This window comes from Budorcas taxicolor, chromosome 16 (assembly GCF_023091745.1).
Source record: "Budorcas taxicolor isolate Tak-1 chromosome 16, Takin1.1, whole genome shotgun sequence".
NCBI lineage: Eukaryota > Metazoa > Chordata > Mammalia > Artiodactyla > Bovidae > Budorcas > Budorcas taxicolor.
In genome coordinates this window covers 70,660,574-70,685,512 of record NC_068925.1, presented here as the reverse complement: position 1 = coordinate 70,685,512, position 24,939 = coordinate 70,660,574, and the positions used below count along the sequence as shown (strand labels likewise).

The following is a 24,939-nucleotide window of genomic DNA, read 5'->3' as shown; positions in this document are numbered from 1 at the left end:
GAACTGTAAACCCACTGCACCAAATTCATGTGTTGACGTACCAAGCCCTAGTATGACTGTATTTGGAGACAGCGCCTTTAGCAGGTAATTAAGGTGAAATGAGATCATAAGGGTGGGGTCTTTCCACATACACGCACTGAAGAAAAACCATATGAGAACACAGCAAAAAGGCGGCCATCTGCAAGCCAGAAAGAGAGTCCTCAAAAGAAAACAAACCCTGCCGGTCCTTGCTCTTGAACTTTCCAGTTTCCAGAACTGTGAGCAAACAAATTTCTGTTGTTGAGCTGAGTAAGACATTCATTCATATGTGATGAGCCATCAATAAACAATGATTTTGAAGACCGACTCCATGAATGGGGAAGGTGGTATCTGAAGGGTTGCATCCCCTCTACTGACCATATCTTACCCCTTTCAGTGGCTAACTGGTAGTAGGAGAGTGGCAATGAAGTGTGGGCTAAAGGGACTATTTAGATGCCTTTTACTTAATTTCAACTTTTAAAACACACAGTTCAAAACTTAACATAAAAAGGTATGTGTTACAAATGCAGTGTAAGAACAGCTTCTTTTCAAAAACCAAGCTTCACTGGGGTGATCCATCCCTTTCCAATAAAGCTACACAATGCTTTATCTGAAAGAGGCTTCCCTGGCCTCTTCAGATATCAAAAACTGCACACAGTTGACAAATTCTTACAGATTTACCCAAACCAGATTTATGAGTAAAAATCACTTATGTATTTATCAAATAGGGTGTCTGGTATCATGTAGACAAAATCACAATGTGATGATTGTGATCACTTTAATCACTTTGATTAAAGCTCTTTAATCACTTTGTTACATCATGAAAACCTGGCTTAAAATCCAGTTCTATCTTACAGGTCAAGCAGCTAAGAGAACATGTTTTATACTATAAACTTACTACTAATTTTACTTGAATGATGTATAGGATTATTCAGGGTTCTCCACAGAAAGAGAACCATTAGGATAGAGATAGATAGATAAATTTATTTTAAGGAATTGACCCACTTGTTTGTGGGGGCTGGCAAGTCAGTAGAACAGGTCATCAGGGAAATTTAGGGAGGAATAAGTATTACATACCTGTATGTATGCAGGTCAGGAAGCAACAGTTAGAACTGGACATGGAACAACAGACTGATTCCAAATAGGAAAAGGAGTATGTCAAGGCTGTATATTGTCACCCTGCTTATTTAACTTCTATGCAGAGTACATCATGAGAAACGCTGGACTGGAAGAAACACAAGCTGGAATCAAGATTGCTGGGAGAAATATCAATAACCCCAGATATGCAGATGATACCACCCTTATGGCAGAAAATGAAGAGGAGCTAAAAAGCCTCTTGATGAACGTGAAAGAGGAGAGCGAAAAAGTTGGCTTAAAGCTCAACATTCAGAAAACGAAGATCATGGCATCTGGTCCCATTACTTCATGGCAAATAGATGGAGAAACAGTGGAAACAGTGTCAGACTTTCTTTTTTGGGGCTCCAAAATCACAGGAGATGGTGATTGCAGCCATGAAATTAAAAGATGCTTACTCCTTGCAGAAAAGTTATGACCAACCTAGATAGTATATTCAAAAGCAGAGACATTACTTTGCCGACTAAGGTCCGTCTAGTCAAGGCTATGGTTTTTCCTGTGGTCATGTATGGATGTGAGAGTTGGACTGTGAAGAAGGCTGAACGCCGAAGAATTGATGCTTTTGAGCTGTGGTATTGGAGAAGATTCTTGAGAGTCCCTTGGACTGCAAGGAGATCCAACCAGTCCATTCTGAAGGAGATCAACCCTGGGATTTCTTTGGAAGGAATGATGCTAAAGCTGAAGCTCCAGTACTTTGGCCACCTCATGAGAAGAGTTGACTCATTGGAAAAGACTCTGATGCTGGGAGGGATTGGGGGCAGGAGGAGAAGGGGACGACAGAGGATGAGATGCCTGGATGGCATCATGGACTCGATGGACGTGAGTCTGAGTGAACTCTGGGAGTTGGTGATGGACAGGGAGGCCTGGCGTGCTGCGATTCATGGGGTTGCAAAGAGTCGGACACGACTGAGTGACTGAACTTAAGTATTACAGTCTTGAGCCCAAAATTGGCAAGTTTTGAAATCAGACAGAGTTTCCATGTTTTAATATTGGGGCAGAACTTCTTTGGGAAACCTCAGTCTTTGCTCTGAAGATCTTCAACTGATTGGATGAGGCCTACCCTCATTTTTAAGGATAATCTGCTTTACTCAAAATCTACTGACTTAAATACAAACCACATTTAAAAAATTCATCATGGCAACATTTAGACTGGAGTTTGACCAAACAAACTGGGTAGCAAAACCTAAAGGAATCAATCAAACCAGTCAGTCCTAAAGGAATCAGTCCTGAATATTCATTAGAAGGACTGATGTTGAAGCTGAAGCTCCAATAATTTGGTCACCTGATGTGAAGAGCCAGCTCATTAGAAAAGACCCTGATGCTGGCATAGTTTGAAGGCAGGAGGAGAAGGGGATGACAGAGGACAAGATGGTTGGATGGCATCATTAATTCAATAGACATGAATTTGAGCAAGGTCAGGGAGATGATGAACGACAGGGAAGCCTGGCGTGTGGAGGTCCATGAGGTTGCAAAGAGTTGGACACAACTGAGCAACTGAACGACGGCAACCATAACCTAGCCAAGGTGATATGTAAAATTAACCATCACAAATGGAGACAAAGCTCCACACAAAAGTATTTAACTTAGAGACATTTTCAGCATTGGGTGATATTCCCAACAGCCCTTGGGAATCCCTGCATCTTGGCTAAGTTGCTTGAAACACCTAAGCCAAAAAAAAACTACTGCACCCAAAACTGAGTGATGAAACGTTCTGGAAGTTCCTCCCGGGCAGAACAGTAGAACAAAGTCCCCAAATGCTTTTATTTATTTGGAACAGTTCAGGGACCATCCCAGGGAATCCTAGAGAAGAATTGGCAAGTCAGTTTTCAAAGAACAATTCACTGATTTCATCTGAGATTATGTCTAACAGTTTTGCTAGATAATCTTTCAACACTATAACAAGAAGTTGATGAGAAAATAAAACTTAAGGAGTGGATGTACTGCTCAATAACAGAAAGATTGTTTTCTCTTTTCTACCTCTCTTACTTTTAAATACTACTTTTTATAGCTCCTTGGCAGGAGAAAAAGACTCTTTAAAACTATGACCCAATGTCAGAGAGAAAACAGACTAGTCTCTTAAACTAATGGCTGTTGTTGAGGACTCCTTTAGTGATAGTCAGCTGGGGAAAAAAACAGTGGTGGGGGGGCGGGGATGAACTTTGCAATAAACGACCTTCACAGAAGAAGACTATTCATGTTAATTAGTAGTTCTTTTCAAATATGATTCATATATGCATTAGGCCATGCCATGCCGAACAATGCAGGCATTGTAGTAAACATCAAGATAAGTCTCAAGTATGGTTATCAAAATTTTAGAAAACTCTAGGGAGCATTTTTTTTTTTCATAAGATTGTGACTTGCTGCTCCTAGTACATTGCACAATGGTATCTCTCCTAATGGCTTTTAGCTTTTGCCACTGCCAACTTTTATATTTAAAATCCATACAATTATGGACAATTTATGAACATTACGAGGCTTTTCTTTTTTTGCACTGATTCTTACTAATTCAAGCCAGCTTTTATCCTTTGCAAATCAAATGCATTTTGCTTACAACACTAGATTCATTCTCACATATTCCACTTTATTCTTATTATTAGTATTCCTTATTATGCATATTTAATTTAAGAATGCATTTTCTCCATTAAAAAATTAGAATATGCGGAAAGAAGTACCAGAAGGTGATTATTTGCTTTAGCTTGCTTTTATCAACTATTGAAGCCCTCAGATGGTCTTCCCAAAGTTCCAAGCAAGAGACAAACATGCTAAAGGGCAAAAAAAAGAAAAAAAAAACCCACACACACACACAAATCTGCTCTCATAGAACTAACTTCCTTATGGTATATAAGATGTCAAATTCAATGAAGAGAATACTGAAAATTTCTTCATTTTATGTGACTGGAAAAAGGATATAAATTTGCAAGTATTCGTTAAGCAACTACACGATTAAGTATGGTTTTTTGGAGGTTAATCCAGCAAGATGTACCAAAAAGTATGAAGTCAAGTGAGCACCTTACCCACCTTTACACCCCACACCATCTCCTCATGACACTCTTTGACTAAAACAGAACAATTAATGGGCCAAACCTCCGCATATGTTTTTATGTAAAACTCCTTCAATAAAATAGCTAGGACTTTAGAGTCTGCAAGAAATAAGCAACAGGTTGGAGTTCCTTTCTTAATTTTGCAGTCATTGATTGGAGGCTATCAGCCAACTGATTTGATTTTTTTTTTTCCATGTGTTGCCTAACAAGTTTGAATCTTCCCACTTCCACGTCAAACTTATTGATTTAACTGGTTGTTTTAAAATGGTGAGGGTAAAGCAAAGAACTCTATGTGACTGATGAAAGCAGTCTCCTCTTTCTTGCCCTCCTTACCCATCCGGGATCTCCAACAAACACACTGTGTAACTTTTTTGCTGAGTAGAGTCTTCTATCAACCACACTGACTGCACAGAACAGGAAGAACAGAGTATGTATGTTAATTTCCCCTTTCAGTTCAATTCAGTTCAGTTGCTCAGTCGTGTCCGACTCTTTGTGACCCCATGAATTGCAGCACGCCAGGCCTCCCTGTCCATCACCAACTCCTTCACTCAAACTCACATCCATCGAGTTGGTGAAGCCATCCAGCCATCTCATCCTCTGTCGTCCCCTTCTCCTGCCCCCAATCCCTCCCAGCATCCAAGTCTTTTCCAGTGAGTCAATTTTTTGAATGAGGTGGCCAAAGTACTGGAATTTCAGCTTCAGCATCATTCCTTCCAAAGAATACCCGGGACTGATCTCCTTTAGAATGGACTAGTTGGATCTCCTTGCAGTCCAAGGGACTCTCAAGAGTCTTCTCCAACACCACAGTTCAAAAGCATCAATTCTTTGGCGCTCAGCTTTCTTCACAGTACAACTCTCACATCCATACATGACCACAGGAAATACCATAGCCTTGACTAGACAGACCTTAGTCGGCAAAGTAATGTCCCTGCTTTTCAATATGCTATCATATTGGTCATAACTTTCCTTCCAAGGAGTAAGTGTCTTTTAAATTTCATGGCTGCAATCACCATCTGCAGTGATTTTGGAGCCCCCCCAAATAAAGTCTGCCACTGTTTCCACTGTTTCCCCATCTATTTGCCATGAAGGGATGGGACCAGCTGGGATCAAGATTGTCGGGAGAAGTATCAATAACCTCAGATATGCAGATGACACCACCCTTATGGCAGAAAGTGAAGAGGAACTAAAAAGCCTCTTGATGAAAGTAAAAGAGAGTGAAAAAGTTGGCTTAAAGCTCAACACTCAGAAAACGAAGATCATTGCATCCGGTCCCATCACTCCATGGGAAATAGATGGAGAAACAGTGGAAACAGTGTCAGACTTTCTTTTTTTGGGCTCCAAAATCACTGCAGATGGTGATTGCAGCCACAAAATTAAAAGACGCTTACTCCTTGGAAGAAAAGTTATGACCAAGCTAGATAGTATATTCAAAAGCAGAGACATTACTTTGCCAACAAAGGTCCATCTAGTCAAGGCTATGGTTTTTCCTGTGGTCATGTATGGATGTGAGAGTTGGACTGTGAAGAGGGCTGAGTGCCAAAGAATTGATGCTTTTGAAGGGTGGTGTTGGAGAAGACTCTTGAGAGTCCCTTGGACTGCAAGGAGATCCAACCAGTCCATTCTGAAGGAGATCAACCCTGGGATTTCTTTGGAAGGAATGATGCTAAAGCTTAAACTCCAGTACTCTGGCCACCTCATGAGAAGAGTTGACTCATTGGAAAAGACTTTAGCGCTGGGAGGGATTGGGGGCAGGAGAAGAAGGGGACGACTGAGGATGAGATGGCTGGATGGCATCACTGACTCAATGGACGCAAGTCTGAGTGAACTCTGGGAGTTGGTGATGGACAGGGAGGCCTGGCGTGCTGCGATTCATGGGGTCTCAAAGAGTCAGACATGACTGAGCGACTGAACTGAGCTGAACTGAAGCATAACATACCTAAGAGAGTTCCAGCTCACATTGTACAGATGAAAATTCTTCTTCCTCCATTTACTCGCTTTGTGAATATGCCCGTATTTTCTCTCTGGGCCTCAGTGTTCTTACCTGAAAAATAGAGGCAATAGTAATACTGTCTTATAGAGCTGCGAGAATAAATGTAATGCATTTAAAACCCTCCAAACAGAGCTTTCCAAGCCTTATTCTCCCATGTGTGTCTTAATCCTATGCCTCTAGGGACCCTTGGGATATTTTTCCTATTAATCCCTAGTATTTTGGAATCTTCAAGCTCATTCTTAGTTTTGAAAGCAGGATAGAGTACAGTCAGCTTGGCAGGGCCCCATACTCCTGCTCTTCCAGCTATCAAAGTGTGCCTTTACTTGCTTGCCTCACTATCCCTTCATCATCCCTAATATCTTCAATGAAAATAGAATCTTATAATTAAGACCAATAAATGCCTTGAAAACAAAACTATAAACAGACCTTAATTAATTAGCCTCCTAATTATTCTCTCCTGAGCCATTTTTTTCAGTTCTTCTACAACCATGATCAGAAATAAAACATCAAAAAATAGTAAGAGTGCTCTTTTCATCGCTATCTTGGCAACTAAGGTTAATCAAGTACACAACTGACCGTACAGAGATCGGTTACTAATATTTGCAAAGTATCATTCAGCAATATCATATGTAAGTTTCAACATAGGTTTGAAAAATATAAGGTGCGGGGGGTCTTTCTGTATTCTCAAGAATGATGCAATGATGAGTATCAGCAATCTCAATTCTGAAATCCCAAATTAAAATATCAGAAGTGTGCCCTGCTTATAATGTTAATTGCCCTCTTTATCAGGGTCTAGAGGGCTACATATGTATTTCCACCAGGCGTTATTTTTAACAGTGTGTTTTAGGATTGATGCTTTACCCACAAATGCCTTGTTGATGGATCATTTGACATTAGTTATAGCAGCCTGTGGATCTGCACCTCTTCACCCTCCCATGAGGGCTAGGTCAGATTAATCACGGCATTATTATGTCATTCATTCCAACAGTCTGCCTCTGGAAGGAAGTCATGTCAGCTGTGGTACAATTATCCGAGACTGATGATACAGACCAAAGTCATTATAATACATTTACTTGGCACGGATCTTCTTAGCTACAGTTCCAAACTCACAACCCAATTAGTAGGTGAAAATGTAGTCCTTAGTAGGACTAGGACTACATCTTCACCATGCCAGTAGAAAGCAAAGGATGTCAGTAGACTTGTTATATGCAAAATAACGCATTCCTTTTACAAGGAAAGATCGAGCATGCTACTTACTGGAGATGGACCTACATCATGAGTATCATACCTCCATCAGCTGGAAAGAGACCACATATGGTGATTCTTAAGAAAATCAGACAAAGAACTATCAATAAGCAGGGCAGAAGAAACTCCATTTCCTAATTTCTTCACTTTGAAAGTCAAGAAAGTTGAGAAATATTTGTGAAGTTCGGATCTGAGAAGTTAAGGTGGGCTGGTAATCAATGGTCAGCGTTGCACTCTCCCTCATGGACATCGTAGAAGATGGGGTCTAAAAGCCGACAGAGAGTAGAAGAGGCTTCCCCTTGTCCTGGAGTTACCTGCACTTCCATTGACCCTTCCCTATTTCAGTTTAATGTTTTATTCATTTCTTACTGACTTCTATAGTGCAAGCACTCTCCTCAACTATCAGCCCATCCAGGACCATCTCTCAGAAGATATTATTCTTCATTTGTAGAACATCTGAGGTTATTGGACAAGGCTACTTGAGACTCTCATGAATTCAGTTCAAATTTCCCAGTATCCTATCTTCACTTGCTAAGTCCCATAGCTCTACCTGTCCTCTGGATTCCACACCTCTGGAACTTTCTCTTTACCAACCCCTCTCCCCCCAGCATTTTGGAATCTTCAGTCTCTTCTTTCTCATCTCTGTCTCTGCCTCTCTCTCTCTCACACACACACACATGCACAGAAGCATTTGTAACTGTATCCCTAAGTCTATTCTAGCAATACAATAATAAGTAGGAGAAGAGGTAATAAGCAAAGGAGTAATCAAGATTGAGTAGATCTCAGTCAGCTAGGAATGCAGAAAGAATCTTTAAGTAACTTTATTGACCTATAATTTACATGTTATTAACTAAATTCATTTAAAGTGTACAATTCTATGAGTTTTGACAAATATATGTATCCATGAAACTGCTTGCATGTGAAATGAGTGCAGTTGTACAGTAATTTGAACATTCTTCGGCATCGCCTTTCTTTGAGACTGGAATGAAAACTCACTTTTTTCAGTCCTGTGGCCACTGCTGAGTTTTTCAAATTTGCTGGTATATCAAGTGCAGCACTTTAACAGCATCATCTTTTAAGATTGGAAATAGCTCAGCTGGAATTCCATCACCTTCACTAGCTTTATTTACAGTAATGCTTCCTAAGGTCCACTTGACCATTATTGTATAAATATACACCTATTTGCTTATTTATTCACCTGTTGATGGATATTGGATTATTTCCAGTCTGGGGCTTTATTTCAAATAAAGTGCTAGGAACATTGCACACAATATTTTGTATGGATATATATTTTTACTTCTTTTGGGTAAATACTTCTTTTAAATTACTTCTTAGAAGTAGAATGGCTGGTGGTATGGTATAAACATGTTTAACTTTTAAACAAATGGACAGTCTTTCAAAGTGGTGACATCATTTTATATTCTCACAGCGATGCATGTGAGTTTTGCCTGTTCCACATACTTGCCAACAATTCTAATGGCTGCTGCTGGTGGTGGTTTAATAGCTCAGTCGTGTCTGACTCTTGACCCCATGGACTGTAGCCTGTCAGCCTCCTCAGGTTCCTCTCTTCATGGGATTCTCCAGGCAAGAATACTGGAGTGGGTTGCGATTTCCTTCTCCAGGGGATCTTCCTGACCCAGGGATCAAACCCAGGTCTCTTATATTGCAGGCAGATTCTTTACCAACTGAGCCACCAGGGAAGCCCCATTCTAGTGGGTATGTGGTTTAATTTGCATTTCCACGATAACTGATGGTTTTGATCTTATTTTCACTGCTTAGGCCATTTGTATATCTTCTTCTTTAAACTGTATGTTTAAATATTTTGCCTATTTTCAAAAGTGGGTTATCTTCTTACTGAGGTATAAGGATTCTTCATCTATTGTAGATAAACTTTTTGTGAGAAATATGCATTGAAAATATTTTCTTTCATTGTGGCTTGCTTTCTTTATTTCTTAAAAGTATATTTTGAAGAGCAAAATTTTAATAAAGTCCAGTTGTAATTTTTTATTCTAAAATTGTAAAGTGGTTTGAGATTTTTATGTCCTAAGAAATCTTCTCTTGTCTCAAGTTCCTATAGATTTTATCTTATGTTTTATTCTAGAATTTTTATAGTTTCATGTTTTACATTTAGGTCTATGGCTCAAAATAATTTTAAAATAATATTTTATGATTAAGAAATTAGCAAAAATTATTCTAGAAAAAACACACTTAGTGATTCATTCATTATTTTTTTTAATGGTTGTGCTTCTAAACATTCCAAAGATCCTGTTGAGTTTAGTTTTGCTTTGTCTTGGAGAAGATGTTGCTGTGTAAATTCTTTGGGTTTTTCTAAATACTTAAATCTTTATTTTACATTATTTTATAAGCAGTTTTTCATATTTCAGTGTATGTGGAGGGCATTTTCCCACAAACTTTTCATATATGAAAATATGAAATAAGTGAAGAGAATTCCATCTTATTAACACTCAAAAATCTATTTATCCAGTCCCTTTTTTTGGTATTTGTCTTGTTTCCAGCTATTTACGACAACAATAAAAAGTCATATTGCTCTAAATGTCTTTCAACATAAGTCTTGGACCTCTGATCATTTCCTTAAGATAAACTTTTATATGTGGATTTATTAGTTTAAAGGATAAGAACAAATTTAAAGCTTTTGATATGTATTTCCAAAAAGAATGTACCAAATTACAGACCTCCCAGTAGTTTGTGAAAGCATGATTGCACCCTCCCCGATTTGGGCCACTGCCTTTGGTTTTAATCTTAGCAAATCTGTTAGAGGAAAATAATAAATTATTGTTGTTTTCATCTGTATTTCCTTGATTTTAGTAAGCCTGAATTTTTTTAATATGCTTTTCAATCCTTTCTGTTTCTTTGTGGATTACTTGTTCAAATTCTTAGTCTATTTTTTCCTGATAAGATTTTCAAAATGTAGTTATTAAGTGTTTTTTACATTTTAACCTATACCAATCTATTAATACATGTTAACCTATTTCTGCTTAAGGCATTAATATTTTCTTGTTTGTTTGTTTGCAATACTTCTGCAAAGGTTTAAGACTCTATAAAGTCAAATCTATCATATTCTTAGATTAGAAAGATTTTCCATACCTCCATAACTTACATCTTTATAGGCAGATACACTAAAGTTTTCTGTTTCATCTTTTATGCACTATTTTTATGTTGTCGTGCTCTGATCCATCTAGGATGTATTTTAGGATGACATGTGAAGAAGGAATGTGTCTGAGTCCCGGTTCCTTGCCAAGCAGAGCCTGAGGAAAAGCTTACATATTCGAGGTTTGCGGGGAGAGGGATCCCAGGGCATCAAGAGTGAGAAAAGGAAAATGAGGAAGTGAAGAGGGGAAAGAAGAAAGAAAATCAAAGGTGGTGCCTTGTTACCAGGACAGCAACAGTTTCAGAGGAAAACACTGCCATATTCCAGATGCAGGATGTCAGCAGAGAGGCTGACACAGCCATCTATAAGTCCAGTGTGTGTGTGGGGGGGGGGGGGGGGGGGGGTGGGGGTGGGGGGGTCGTGAGGAGAAAGGACCTGATCTGTCAATTCTCCGGCTCCTTTCTTTTGATGGTCGAGGTTTGTGCTTCTGAGTTGCATTATGCAGACATTCCGGGCAGCTGCTGGGAAGTCTGGGCTCCATGGACTCAGCTAAGTCTTACGTGGCTGCTAGAACCTCTATGGTTTTGTGCAGCAGAAAGAGCAATGGAGGCTATGCCTGGAAGCCTCGGGGAGCTGGACTGTTAGATGAGGGACAGCAGCTCAGGAGGAAGGGGAGCCTGGCAAACGGAGCAGGCACTTAACACTGGTCTAGTAGACGCTGTAAATCCAGTAGTCAGCCATTTATCTTGTCTCATCTAGTGGGTAATCCACCATTTTCTCACCCATTTGAATGTCAACTTTACCATATTCTAAGTTCTTAATTGTACTAGAGTTTATTTCTGGTTCTATCTCTATCTATGAATATACAAACGTACATTTATAAGTTATAGCTTTCTGATGGTACAAATTCCCTGTCATTTTTTTCAGTTTTCCCCCCACGCCCCTGCCCCTTGACTTATATAAGAATAAGCTCATGTATGTAGGTAAGGTCATAATTCTAACTAGATTTGGAACATAATTGGGGATTTGTGTATAAATACATCGAATTGGGGACTATTGATATTTTTATGCTCTTCTAGTGACTTCCCTGGTGGCTCAGATGGTAAAGCATCTGTCTACAATATGGGAGACCCAGCTTCGATCCCTGGGTTGGGAAGATCTCCTGGAGAAGGAAATGGCAATCCACTCCAGGACTATTGCCTGGAAAATCCCATGGACAGAGGAGCCTGGTAGGCTACAGTCCATGGGGTCGCAAAGAGTTGGACACAACTGAGCGACTTCACTCATTTCACTACTCATGAAAACAGCAGCAGCATCAACTTATTTAAGTCTTTTTAACATCTCTCAGTAAAATTTTCCAATTGTTTTTCATGTAGTTCTAACAGAGCTTTTATTAAATTTATTCCTGGATATTATAACTTCTGCTACTCTGGTGGGCAGAGCTTTTTCCATTGTGCTTTCTTAATTGATAATTTCTGGAATCTAGTAAATTTTTCTATGTTAATTTTTGTTACTGATCATCTTTTTAAACTCTCCAACTAGCTCAAATAACTTTAAAATTTATTCTCATGAGTTTTCTAGATAGAAATACTGTCTGTAAATACTAATTTTTCTTTCTTCTCCAATAATTGTATTTCTTATTTCTCTTTTCTGCCTTTTGCCATTGGCTGTAACTTCTGAATAGCATAAAATCAATAGCTATAATGTTATCCTTCTTGGTCTTACCTTTAAGAAGAATATTTCTGCTGCTATTTTACTTTTGCAAGCATGGTTGGTCAGTTGCTTCTGATATTTGCGACCCTATGTAGCCCACCAGGCTCCTCTGCCCATGGGATTCTCCAAACAACAATACTGGAGTGGGTTGCCATGCCCACCTCCAGGGAATCTTCCTGACCCAGGGATCAAACCCCTGTCTCCTGCATCTCCTGCACTGCAGGCAGATTCTTCACCGCTGAGCCACTGGGGATGTCGCTATTTTACTTTTAAGTATTGTTAAGTATTGGCTGCTAGTTTCAGAGAGAAATCTTAAATCATATCATTGTTGTTACTCAGTCACCAAGTTGTGTCCAATTATTCATGACCCCTTGTGGCTCAGCTGGTAAAGAATCCACCTGCGATGCAGGACACCTGGGTTCGATCCCTGGGTTGGGAAGACCCCCTGGAGAAGGGAGAGTCTACCCATTCCAGTATTCTGGCCTGGAGAATTCCATGGACCGTATAGTCCATGGGGTCACAAAGAGTCGGACATGGCTGAGTGACCTCCTTCACATTCGCAACCCCATGGAATGCAGCACGCCAGGCCTCCCTGTCCCTCGCCATCTCCCAGAGTTTGTGTAGTGCATGTCTATAACAAGATTACAAAGAGTTTATTAAATTGATGATTGATGTTTAATTTCTATCTTTTCATCTTGATTAGACTGACCAGAACATTGTCTGTTTTACTAGGAAAAAGAAGTTGGAGATTTTGATCCAAAGCTCTTCTTAGTTGGACACTGGCCTTCCACTTAGGGCTCAGCTGCTTCTCCAGGGAAGGGCCCTCTGCTCTGTCCTTCTGCTACACAGGGCACAAAACTCCTCTGCTTTGGGTCAGATTGGCCATCTACCATCTGACACTGCTCTTATGGGCTGAGCTGCTAAACCCTCCCATGACTGTTTAAATGTCTGTCACCTCAAATCTGTGGCTTGCAAATCTATCTTGCTGCAAGCATAGCAGTGCAGTCTATTTAACTTTGGGCATGAGATATTTTTTGCCTGTTTATTTGTCAGAGGGATACCATAACATTGATTTTGATTCATGGACTATGCAAGTTCTTTCCCTCATCTTTGACCTTTGAACCCTAGCAATTCTAGTCCCAATGCTTCGTTGGCTTGGCTTTTATTATTTTTTTTTATTTTGATATTAAAAACTCAGTAAGCATTCATACTTCATTAAAATAAAATATAATCACTGTTTCACAATTTATTTAGCTGATTTCATGTATGTTGGAAATTTTTATTCTTTTTCTGACAGTTAGAAACATGTTTTGCCTCAGGAAATTAGGAGCGACACAGGACTCTTTTAAATCCCTCCATTTCTCTGTTAGTCTTATATACGGTCAAGTCCTCTCCCAATTCCCAAAGTTGCTATTCTTCCCCTTTACCCATTTTCTTATTTCTTTGCCACCATCAACCTTCCTCTTTCAGCAAATCAATTTATCTCTACTGAGAAAACCAAGGTTAACAGGTGGGAATTCTTAGCCTTGAGTCTATAATTCATTCTGGAGTCTTCCCTATCCCCTCCACGATTTGCTCCTTTTCCTCCAGTTTCCTGGGATTCACAGGCTGTCCTTCAGTCTGAGCTCAACCCCTCCAACTATTCTTCGTCCAGTTCCATACAGTATTCCATCCACTCTTCACATCCAGTATTCACCTCTGCTGGACTTCTCACGTCTCCCTCTCTCTGTTGACTTTTCATTCCTTTAAGTCTCCAGTCAAACACGTAGAATTCTAGCAGTTTTTTCTCTGACTCTTTTCTCCTGACTGATTTGTAAGTACTGACACCCTCCCTCTATCCCAGGATTTTTATTTTTTAGTACTGCTTTTATTTCACCATACATTGAGTGAGATTTTCCCCAGGTAATAGCTTTTACTCCCTGACTTCTGGTCTCTGTGCTATTGAGGAGAGCGTTGCCATTTCTATATCAAACCTCATTTCTAAATTGCATTTTGCCTGCTGAACCATCTCAGCCTAGTGTTCCACAAGCATCTCCAAACAACCTGTACCAAATTGCTCTGATCAAATTCCCCTGACAAAATCTGCTTCGTGTGCCAGCTCTTTTATCGTCAGGAGTGGTATAAGCACCCTCCAGTCACCCCGGCTGAACTGGGAGTCACGGACCCCCCGCACTCACCCACATATCCAGCCAGCGCGGGCACTCTGTCTTTTCAAGTTCTCTGTGTCTCTTCCCCTCTCTGTGCCCCCTGCTGCAGCTTGACCCTAATCGTTTCTCTTTGGAACTCCTGGTGTGGCCGCTCTGCTCGAAGCAGTTTTCTGTGAACCACGCTCCTTCTGATCTCTAGCTGTCCCACATTCTTCCCACTGTTTTCCTCTCCTTGAAACACCGCCTACTCTGATATTGATCGCGTCAAAAATTCCCGAACACAATCATCAACTGAGATCTTCCTTAACAACAACACAAAAAGTAGTTCTATTTAAACCTCTTTTGTGCTTAAAACCCTCTAACAAACGTCCATTGCCCTTGAGATAAAGTTCAAACCTCTTAACTGGTATATCCATTCTCTTCTCTAGACTGTTCTCTCACCAAACTTATGTCCACACTTGTGTATCCTCCTCACAGGAAACTTTTGGAGAAGGCAATGGCACCCCACTCCAGTACTCTTGCCTGGAAAATCCCATGGACGGAGGAGCCTGGTAGGCTGCAGTCCATCGGGTCGCAAGGAGTCGGACATGACTCAGCAACTTCACTTTCACTTCACTTTCATGCATTGAAGAAGGAAATGGCAACCCACTCCAGTGTTCTTGCCTGGAGAATCCCAGGGACGGGGGAGCCTGGTGGGCTGCTGTCTATGGGGTTGCACAGAGTCAGACACGACTGAAGCGACTCAGCAGCAGCAGCAGCAGCAGCACAGGAAACTTTACACACCTCTTATCTCTGTCATTTACCATGCTATTCCATGCCACCATGATCCACACCTTTGCTTAACTTTTTATCCTTACCTGCAATGCTTCTGATATCTTCTCCCCTTTCTCTGTCTTGTAAACCAACATTTATTTATCTTTTTAAAACCTGGAAGAAATAAATAAATTGCCAGACACATACAACCTACTGAGACCAAACAATGGATAAACAGAAAATCTAAACAGACCAATAATGAATGAGGAGATTGTACATAGAAAACTCTAAATTTTTTTTCCTAGTGTTAGAGCAAAAATTTATTTAAGTCTATTTATACAGTGTTTTAAATGGCAACCCACTCCTGTATTTTTGCCTAGAGAATCCTGTGGATGAAAGAGCCTGGCGGGCTGCTGTCCATAGGGTCTCACAGAGTCAGACATGGCTGAAGCAACTTAGCATGCATGCATGCATTAGAGAAGGAAATGGCAACCCACTCCAGTATTCTTGACTGGAAAATCCCAGGGATGGAGGAGCCTAGTGGGCTGCTGTCTGTGGGGTTGCACAGAGTCAGACCTGACTGAAGCAACTTAGCAGCAGCAGCAGCACACAGTGTTTCACATACAAAAAAATAGAGTCCTTAACATTCAGGCAATGAGTTCTATTCTCAAAAGTGCTTTATGAGAAGACAGATTTCTTTTCTTGTCCTCTAAAAAGATACTTCTATTTGTTTTCCTAAAAATGATGCATTTATCACACCATTTCTCATAAGAAGAGTCCAGTTGAGATCACAAGATTTCTGCAGAGAGTGAAGTGATAGTAGCAGAGCATCTTCTCCAGAATGCAATGCCTCATCAACAGAGGTATAATGCAAGAGATACATAAAACGGTAGCTGCATCAGAGGAGTGTATGTACGCCCAGCAGGTGGGCCATGAGAAAAGCTTGAGGTCCAACAGGGTGGCCCCTAGCTGCTAAGCACAACCAACTGGGAGGCATGGCCTCCAGGGCCTCTTCTCATTCTTTATCTTCTGAGGTGGCTATCATTTCTGGAGATTCAGGCTCCATAACAGCATTGATCGTTTACCAATTTTGCTTTGCTCAAGGCCCCTGCTGTAATTTCAAATAGAATTTTGTCAATTTCCATTTCTGCTGCTTCTTCCATTTCTCCTTGATCATCCATGCTTTCAAAGGTGTCCTCTAACATCCCTCCATGTCCTCAGCCTTCATCAGCTCTTTGGACAATGTATGCATTTCTTCATCTATTTATTTTATCTGTATTCTATAATCTATTTGTTTGAACTAGATTTATGGAATCTGAAGAAGCTGAAGTTGAACGGTTTTATGAAGACCTACAAGACCTTTTAGAACTAACACCCAAAAAAGATGTCCTTTTCATTATAGGGGACTGGAATGCAAAAGTAGGAAGTCAAGAAACACCTGGAGTAACAGGCAAATTTGGCCTTGGAATGCGGAATGAAGCAGGGCAAAGACTAATAGAGTTTTGCCAAGAAAATGCACTGGTCATAGCAAACCCCCTCTTCCAACAACACAAGAGAAGACTCTACACATGGACATCACCAGATGGTCAACCCAGAAATCAGATTGATTATATTCTTTGCAGCCAAAAATGGAGAAGCTCTCTACAGTCAACAAAAACAAGACCAAGAGCTGACTGTGGCTCAGATAATGAACTCCTTATTACCAAATTCAGACTCAAATTGAAGTAAGGAAAACCACTAGACCATTCAGGTATGACCTAAATCAAATCCCTTATGATTATACAGTGGAAGTGAGAAATAGATTTAAGGGCCTAGATCTGATAGATAGAGTGCCTGATGAACTATGGAATGAGGTTCATGACATTGTACAGGAGACATGGATCAAGACCATCCCCACGGAAAAGAAATGCAAAAAAGCAAAATGGCTGTCTGCGGAGGCCTTACAAATAGCTGTGAAAAGAAGAGAGGCGAAAAGCAAAGGAGAAAAGGAAAGATATAAGCATCTGAATGCAGAGTTCCAAAGAATAGCAAAAAGAGATGAGAAAGCCTTCTTCAGTGATCAATGTAAAGAAATAGAGGAAAAGAACAGAATGGGTAAGACTAGAGATCTCTTCAAGGAAATTAGAGATACCAAGGGACCATTTCATGCAAAGATGGGCTCGATAAAGGACAGAAATGGTATGGACCTAACTGAAGCAGAAGATATTAAGAAGAGGTGGCAAGAATACACAGAAGAACTGTACAAAAAAGATCTTCATGACCCAGATAATCATGATGGTGTGATCACTCATGTAGAGCCAGACATCCTGGAATGTGAAGTCAAGTGGGCCTTAGAAAGCATCACTACGAACAAAGCTAGTGGAGGTGATGGAATTCCAGTTGAGCTCTTTCAAATCCTGAAAGATGATGCTGTGAAAGTGCTGCACTCAATATGCTAGCAAGTTTGGAAAACTCAGCAGTGGCCACAGGACTGGAAAAGGTCAGTTTTCATTCCAATCCCAAAGAAAGGCAATGCCAAAGAATGCTCAAACTACCACACAATTGCACTCATCTCACATGCTAGTAAAGTAATGCTCAAAATTCTCCAAGCCAGGCTTCAGAAACATGTGAACTGTGAACTCCCTGATGGTCAAGCTGGTTTTAGAAAAGGCAGAGGAACCAGAGATCAAATTGCCAACATCCACTGGATCATGGAAAAAGCAAGAGAGTTCCAGAGAAACATCTATTTCTGCTTTATTGACTATGCCAAAGCCTTTGACTGTGTGGATCACAACAGACTGTGGAAAATTCTGAAATAGATGGGAATACCAGACCACCTGACCTGCCTCTTGAGAAATCTGTATGCAGGCCAGGAAGCAACAGTTAGAACTGGACATAGAACAACAGACTGGTTCCAAATAGGAAAAGGAGTACGTCAAGGCTGTATTTTGTTACCCTGCTTATTTAACTTCTATGCAGAGTACATCATGAGAAACGCTGGACTGGAAGAAACACAAGCTGGAATCAAGATTGCCGGGAGAAATATCAATAACCTCAGATAGGCAGATGACACCACTCTTATGGCAGAAAGTGAAGAGGAACTAAAAAGCCTCTTGATGAAAGTGAAAGAGGAGAGTGAAAAAGTTGGCTTAAAGCTCAACATTCAGAAAACGAATATCATGGCATCCGGTCCCATCACTTCATGGGAAATAGATGGGAAACAGTGGAAACAATGTCAGACTTTATTTTTGGGGGCTCCAAAATCACTTCAGATGGTGATTGCAGCCATGAAATTAAAAGATGCTTACTCCTTGCAGAAAAGTTATGACCAACCTAGATAGTATATTCAAAAGTAGAGACATTACTTTGCCGACTAAGGTCCGTCTAGTCAAGGCAATGGTTTTTCCTGTGGTCATGTATGGATGTGAGAGTTGGACTGTGAAGAAGGCAGAGTGCTGAAGATTTGATGCTTTTGAACTGTGGTATTGGAGAAGACTCTTGAGAGTCCCTTGGACTGCAAGGAGATCCAACCAATCCATTCTGAGGTAGATCAGTCCTAGGATTTCTTTGGAAGGAATGATGCTAATGCTGAAGCTCCAGTACTTTGGCCACCTCATGCGAAGAGTTGACTCACTGGAAAAGACTCTGATGCTGGGAGGGATTGGGGGCAGGAGGAGAAGGGGACGACAGAGGACGAGATGGCTGGATGGCATCACCGACTTGATGGACGTGAGTCTGGGTGAACTCCAGGAGTTGGTGATAGACAGGGAGGCCTGGCGTGCTGCGATTCATGGGGTCACAAAGAGTCGGACACGACTGAGCGACTGAACTGAACTGAACTGAACAAGAATCTGAATAGCCTTCATCACTTCTGTGCTCTTCTGTAAGAACCAGTCACTTGTAAGACTGCTAACTTTTTCTTCATCCCAATGAGTACAGAGTTCATGTGAGCCTGGGATGCATAAAACTTGCTCACAACCTTCCTTGACCTCCTCACCTCCACGGCCAGAACTACACAGATAGCCCTCTGAGCCTTCTTAGCAGCATGTTTCACAAATAGTCTTGGTTTTTCTGTTTCTCCTTGAATGTTTCAAGCTTGCCTGTTAGCAACTCTAATTTCCTTTCTTAGCCAACAAAATCAACATGCAAAAATTAGTTACATTTCTATATATTAACAACAAACTACGTGAAAAAGAAAGAAAACAATCCCATCTATAATAGAATCAAAAAGGATAAAAATACTTAGGAGTAAATTTAACCATACTTTGGCCACCTCATGCGAAGAGTTGACTCATTGGAAAAGACTCTGATGCTGGAGGGATTGGGGGCAGGAGGAGAAGGGGACGACAGAGGATGAGATGGCTGGATGGCATCACTGACTCAATGGACGTGAGTTTGAGTGAACTCCGGGAGTTGGTGATGGACAGGGGGGCCTGGCGTGCTGCGATTCATGGGGTCGCAAGGAGTCAGACATGACTGAGCGACTGAACTGAACTGAACTGAAGGTGAAAGATCTGTACACTGAAAAGTATAAAACATTGATGTAAGAAGTTGAAAACAAAAATAAATAAAAAGATAGTTCATGTTCTTGGACTTGAAAGAATTAGTACTGATAAAATGTTTATACTACTGAAAGCAATCTACAGATGGAATGTAATCTGTACCAAGATTTTTATGTCTTTTAAAAAATAGAACTAAAAAAAAACAGGAAATTTTTCAAAAATAGAAATAAAAAACCCTGAAATCTGTCTTTTGAAAAATAGGGGGAAAAAACCTTGTAATTTGGAACCACATGAGAGACTCTGAATAACCAAAGCAACCTTGAGAAAGAAGAACAAAAGCTGGATGCTTTACATTTACTGATTTCAAACTATTTTACAAGGTTACAGTAATCAAAATAGTATGGTACTGGCATAAAAACAGTAGACCAATGGAACAGAATTGAGAACCCCCAAATGCACCATTCGTATGTGGTCAACCAGTATTTGTTATGGGAACCAAGAATATTCAGAGGATAAGATAGTCTCTTCAATAATGAAACTGGACCCGTATCTTACACTACTCACAAAAATTAACTTGAAATGGATTATGACTTCACTGTAATACCAGAAACTACAAAAGTCCTAGATGAAACCATGGGGGTAAGCTCCTTGACACTGGTTTTGACAATAATGTTTTTTGTTTGTGTGTTTGTTTGGATTTGATACTTAAAGTACAAGCAACAAAAGCAAAAATAAACAAGTAGGATTATATCAAACTAAAAAGCCTCTGCACAGCAAAAGAATTAGTAAGATGAAAAGGTAGCCTACAGAATGGGAGAAATATTTGCAAACTATATACCTGATAAGGGGTTAATATCCAAAGTATAGTAGAAGCTCATAAAACTTAACAGCAAAAAAAAAAACCCAACCCCAAACCAAAGCAAAACCCCCAAATAACCCAATTAAATGTAGGCAAAAGACCTGAATATAGATTTTCCCAAAGAAGCCATACAAATGGCCAACTGGCACATTAAAAGGTACACGACATCACTAATCATCAGGGAAATGCAAATAAAATCCACAATGAGATATTACCTCATACCTGTTAGAATGGCTATCATCAAAAATACAAGATATAAGGCTCGCAAGGATATGGGGGAAAGGGAATCCTTGTACACTGTTGCTAGGAGTGTAAACTAGTGCAGTCACTATGGAAAAGAGTACAAATTTTCCTCAGAAAATTAGAAATAAAACTGTCATATGATCCAGCAACTTCAATTTCAGGTATATATCCAAAGGAAATGAAATAACTATCTTGAATAGATACCTGCATTCCATGTTCAAAGCAGTGTTATTCACAAAAGCCAAGGTATGGAAGCAACCCAAGTTGTTTGTAAATGGATGAATGAATTTTAAAAATGTGATACAGATAGATAGACAGATATAGAGACATACACATACAGGAATATTATTCAGCCATAACAGAAAGGAAATCTTGACATTTGTGACAGCATGGATGTGAACCTTGAGGGTATTATGTTGAGTGAAATAAGTCAGACAAGATAATACTATTAATAGATGATCTCACTTATATGTGGAATCTAAAAAGCAAACTCACGGAAACAGAGTAGTTTGGCGGTTGCCCAGGGGTTGAGGGGGGTGGACTGGAACGGATGAAGGTGGTCAAACGGTACAAACTTCCAGTTTTGAAATGAATGATTTCTGGGGATCTAATGTACAGGAGGGTGACAATAGTTAACAGTATTGTTATATACATGAAAGTTATATATATTATTGTTATATACATGAAAGTTGCAAAGAATAAATCTTTAAAGTTCTACACACACACACACACGTGCATAAAAGGTAACTGTGAGGCGATGGATGTATTAATCAACTTTATTATTATAATCATTCTGAAATATACCGATATCAAACCATCACATGTACACCTTAACTTATACAATATGTCAGTTATATCATGATAAAAGTGGTAAAATTCAAGCAAATATGAACAAGGATAAAAGAAAAGAGAAAGAATAAGGCAAGAAAGGATGAGATATATTCCATGAAAGTCTGCACCTTTTCCAGGACAAGGGAAAAGAAACCAAAAAACTGCCCCTTCCTCTCCTCCACCTCAACACAAATAAAATAACTTATCTCCTCTAGGAGACCAGACAATTGCTGCCTCCAGCAGGAACTGTATTCCCCACTGATCTCTGAGACTGTGCATTTTTGTAACTATTCTGAACAAATCACTGAATTAATTTCCTTTTTATTTCCTTACAAGAAAACTAAACTACTAATATACCAAAACGTTCTCCCTCACTGGAAAATTCCCCTGATTCTAGTATTTGGGCTTATATGACTCCATTTAGAGTTAGTTTTAGGAGACTTTTTATTTTTTTAAAGGAAACATTTAGTACTACAGTTGGTCTAAGTGTTCTGTTCTGTATAGGCAAATATAAGCCTGTTTTCCCCCTCATTCTTTGCTTTCTTCCTCTCATTTTTATTCACCCTCTGCTTTCAAAGTGCTACTTTTCATACCAAACTTTTCATCCTCAAAAATGTTACAGACTTTTCAAGATGAATGTTGGTTCCCCAAACACAAACCCTGGGACTCAGATGCATCATTGGGGGATAACGTCTCAGTACCATACAGAGAGACAACGTTTTACAAAGAGTCTCTGACTTGACAGACTTACCTGAGCACGTTTTACAGGAGACTGAGCAGGTAGATGTTGAAGGCGCCTTATCCTCAGCGCCCCTGCCCGTATCGTAGTCTGCGGGGGCTGCCATAACAAAATACCATGCCCTGTGTGGCTTAAAAACAGGAGTTTATATTCTCAGACGTTGGAGGCTGGGCAGTCCAAGGTCAAGGTGCTGGTTTCTGCTGAGCTCTCTCCGGGCTAGTAGATGTCTGCCTCATGCCATGTTCTCACACGGAGAAGAAAGAAAGGGCATGGGCTCTCTCGTATGGTCTTATTAGGACGCTAATCCCCTTGGATGGATCAGGGCTCCATCCACCCTTATGATTTTACTTCATTTTAATTGCTTTCTTATTCCAAATATAGTTACATTGGGGGATTAGGGTTTCAACATAAGACTTTCAACAATTCTGTCTATAGGACCCTTCCCCAATACTATAAAGTGAAAACAGACAGAAACTCACAACAAATATCCATTTCTACCTTCATTACCCATTGGCAGAAATTAATTATGAAAAAGAATTAGCAAGTTGTATCATCGACCACTACTCCTTCTGCTACTCAGTAGGTTGAAAATAACTTTTCTTGTGCTTCAAAGCACTTTAGGAGAGTTCCTTTTCTTTAACATGAAGGTTAAAATGGTTTGGTAGCTGGACTTCAGGTGATAATCACTTTGTAGTACATACAGATGTTAAATTTTAATGCTGAAAACCTGAAACATATAATAAAAAAGTGTTTTTAAATGAAAAAAAAAGATTTCATATAATCCCATAACAACCCTTTTATCCCTCCCCTTAAGTTACCCCTCCTTCTTCCTTCTCCCTCTGGGAACCACTAGTTTATTTTCTATTAACTGTGAGTCTGCTTCTTTCCGTTTTATTCACTAGTTTCTTTTTTAGATTCCACATATAAATGATGTCGTACAGTGTTTGTCTTTCTCTGTCTGACTCAGTAGCTTCTTATTTAAAAAATATTGGGGACTCTTGGCCGGAGAAACATGTTGAAACATGTTTTGACAGAGCCTTTATAAGCAATTACCCTTCCCCCCTGCTGAAGCAAGCATTCCTCACATCTGCTGAGCTCTGCAAATTCACAGAGCCCTTCAAAATCAGTTATTTAATCTTCACAGCCACCAAGCAAGACATATCAATAATCATGACAATATTAATAATAAAAACTTTTATTGAGGGCTGACTTGGTGTCTGTTACTACACCAAATGCTTTGTATGAATTAGGTCAATTGTTATGACAATAACTCTGACTATTCCTATTGAAAGATGAGGAAACCAAAGCTCAGAAAAAGTAAGTAAATTGTCCGCATTTTACAGACCCAGAACCCAGCTTTCTAAGACCCTTTCCAAGGCACCATGCTGTTTCTCAGCATCTCCAAGTCACCCTTGGGGGCTGAGACCATTTTGGTGCCCTTTAGGGGGCTCACCATCCCAGCCTGGAAGAGCTCAGTCACAGTGGTCTATCAGCTGTGCCTGTAAGCCATGGTTTGAACACTCACACAAAGATATCTCAAAAGTGAAGGCAAAGGGCATGATCCCAGTTGGAAACGACTAATGGGGATCCTTTGCCTCTGAGGCAAGAGCTCCAATCTACAACGAGAAGCGCCAGTTCCACTGGCACGCTGTCTACATAATGCGAACCATGGCGTTTGGCAATGGCTCTTAAATTTGGCACACGCCACACTCCTCCTGGACCCACGAGATAACATAACCAAATGTTTTCTGAGACTGTAAGAAATGCATGCTTTGCAGGTAGGAAGAAAGGCAAACATCAGCCCTTACAGGGGGCTCGCTTCATCTGATCCCAAGGGCAAAACGGCTCAGTCCCTGCCGATCCTCCAAAAGGTTAAATGTGAGCAAGGACCCAGATAAATGGTCACAATGCAAACAAAGTCATGTAAATAAATGCATCTCTGATCGACGCGGGCTGGTGATGCCAAATATACCATCTGCACCATTTCTCATGATGAGTTTTTTTTCCCCCTGCAAGTCCCAAGCAGCGAGAAGATGACCGTGTTTATGCAGACCAAGGTACGCTTCATTTGACACCCTTGGAAATTTAAAAAAATTTTCAGATCCACAGAGAATCAATAGCATTTATATTTTTATAGGTAAGTTTGAAGTTAGAAGAAAGAAATCTTACTAGAAAGTATAGGGCAAATGTCTGGGGCCTGAAAAGGCACTTGTCATGCACTGTGATTTTCAGAGGACTCTAGTTACATCTGCAATCTAAGACTCTTGAACTTGCCCATTCACTTATTCACTTAACAAAAGTATTGTTGTCGTTTAGTCGTTAATATCATGTCTGACTCTTTTGCACCTCATAGACTATAGCCTGCCCGGCTCCTCTACCCATGGGATTTATCTGTTGACTCAGATGGTAAAGAATCTGCCTGCAATGCAGGACACCCAGGTTCGATCCCTGGGTCTGGAAGATCCCCTGGAGAAAGGAATGGCAACCCACTCTAGTATTCTTGTCTGAAGAATCTCACGGACAGAGGAGCTTGGCGGGCTACAGTCCATGGGGTCGTGAAGGGTCTGACACAGCTGAGAAACTTTCACTTTCATTGCTTTGTTTAATCTCTGTATCATGTTGCCATGCCCTCCTCC

The 24,939-nt window shown here is 40.2% G+C and overlaps 1 pseudogene; it reads right to left on the bottom strand.

Annotated features, from left to right (window-relative positions):
- Positions 1-16,048: 16,048 nt before the first annotated feature.
- On the bottom strand, positions 16,049-24,287 carry LOC128061307 (charged multivesicular body protein 3-like; annotated as a pseudogene).
- Positions 24,288-24,939: the final 652 nt, after the last annotated feature.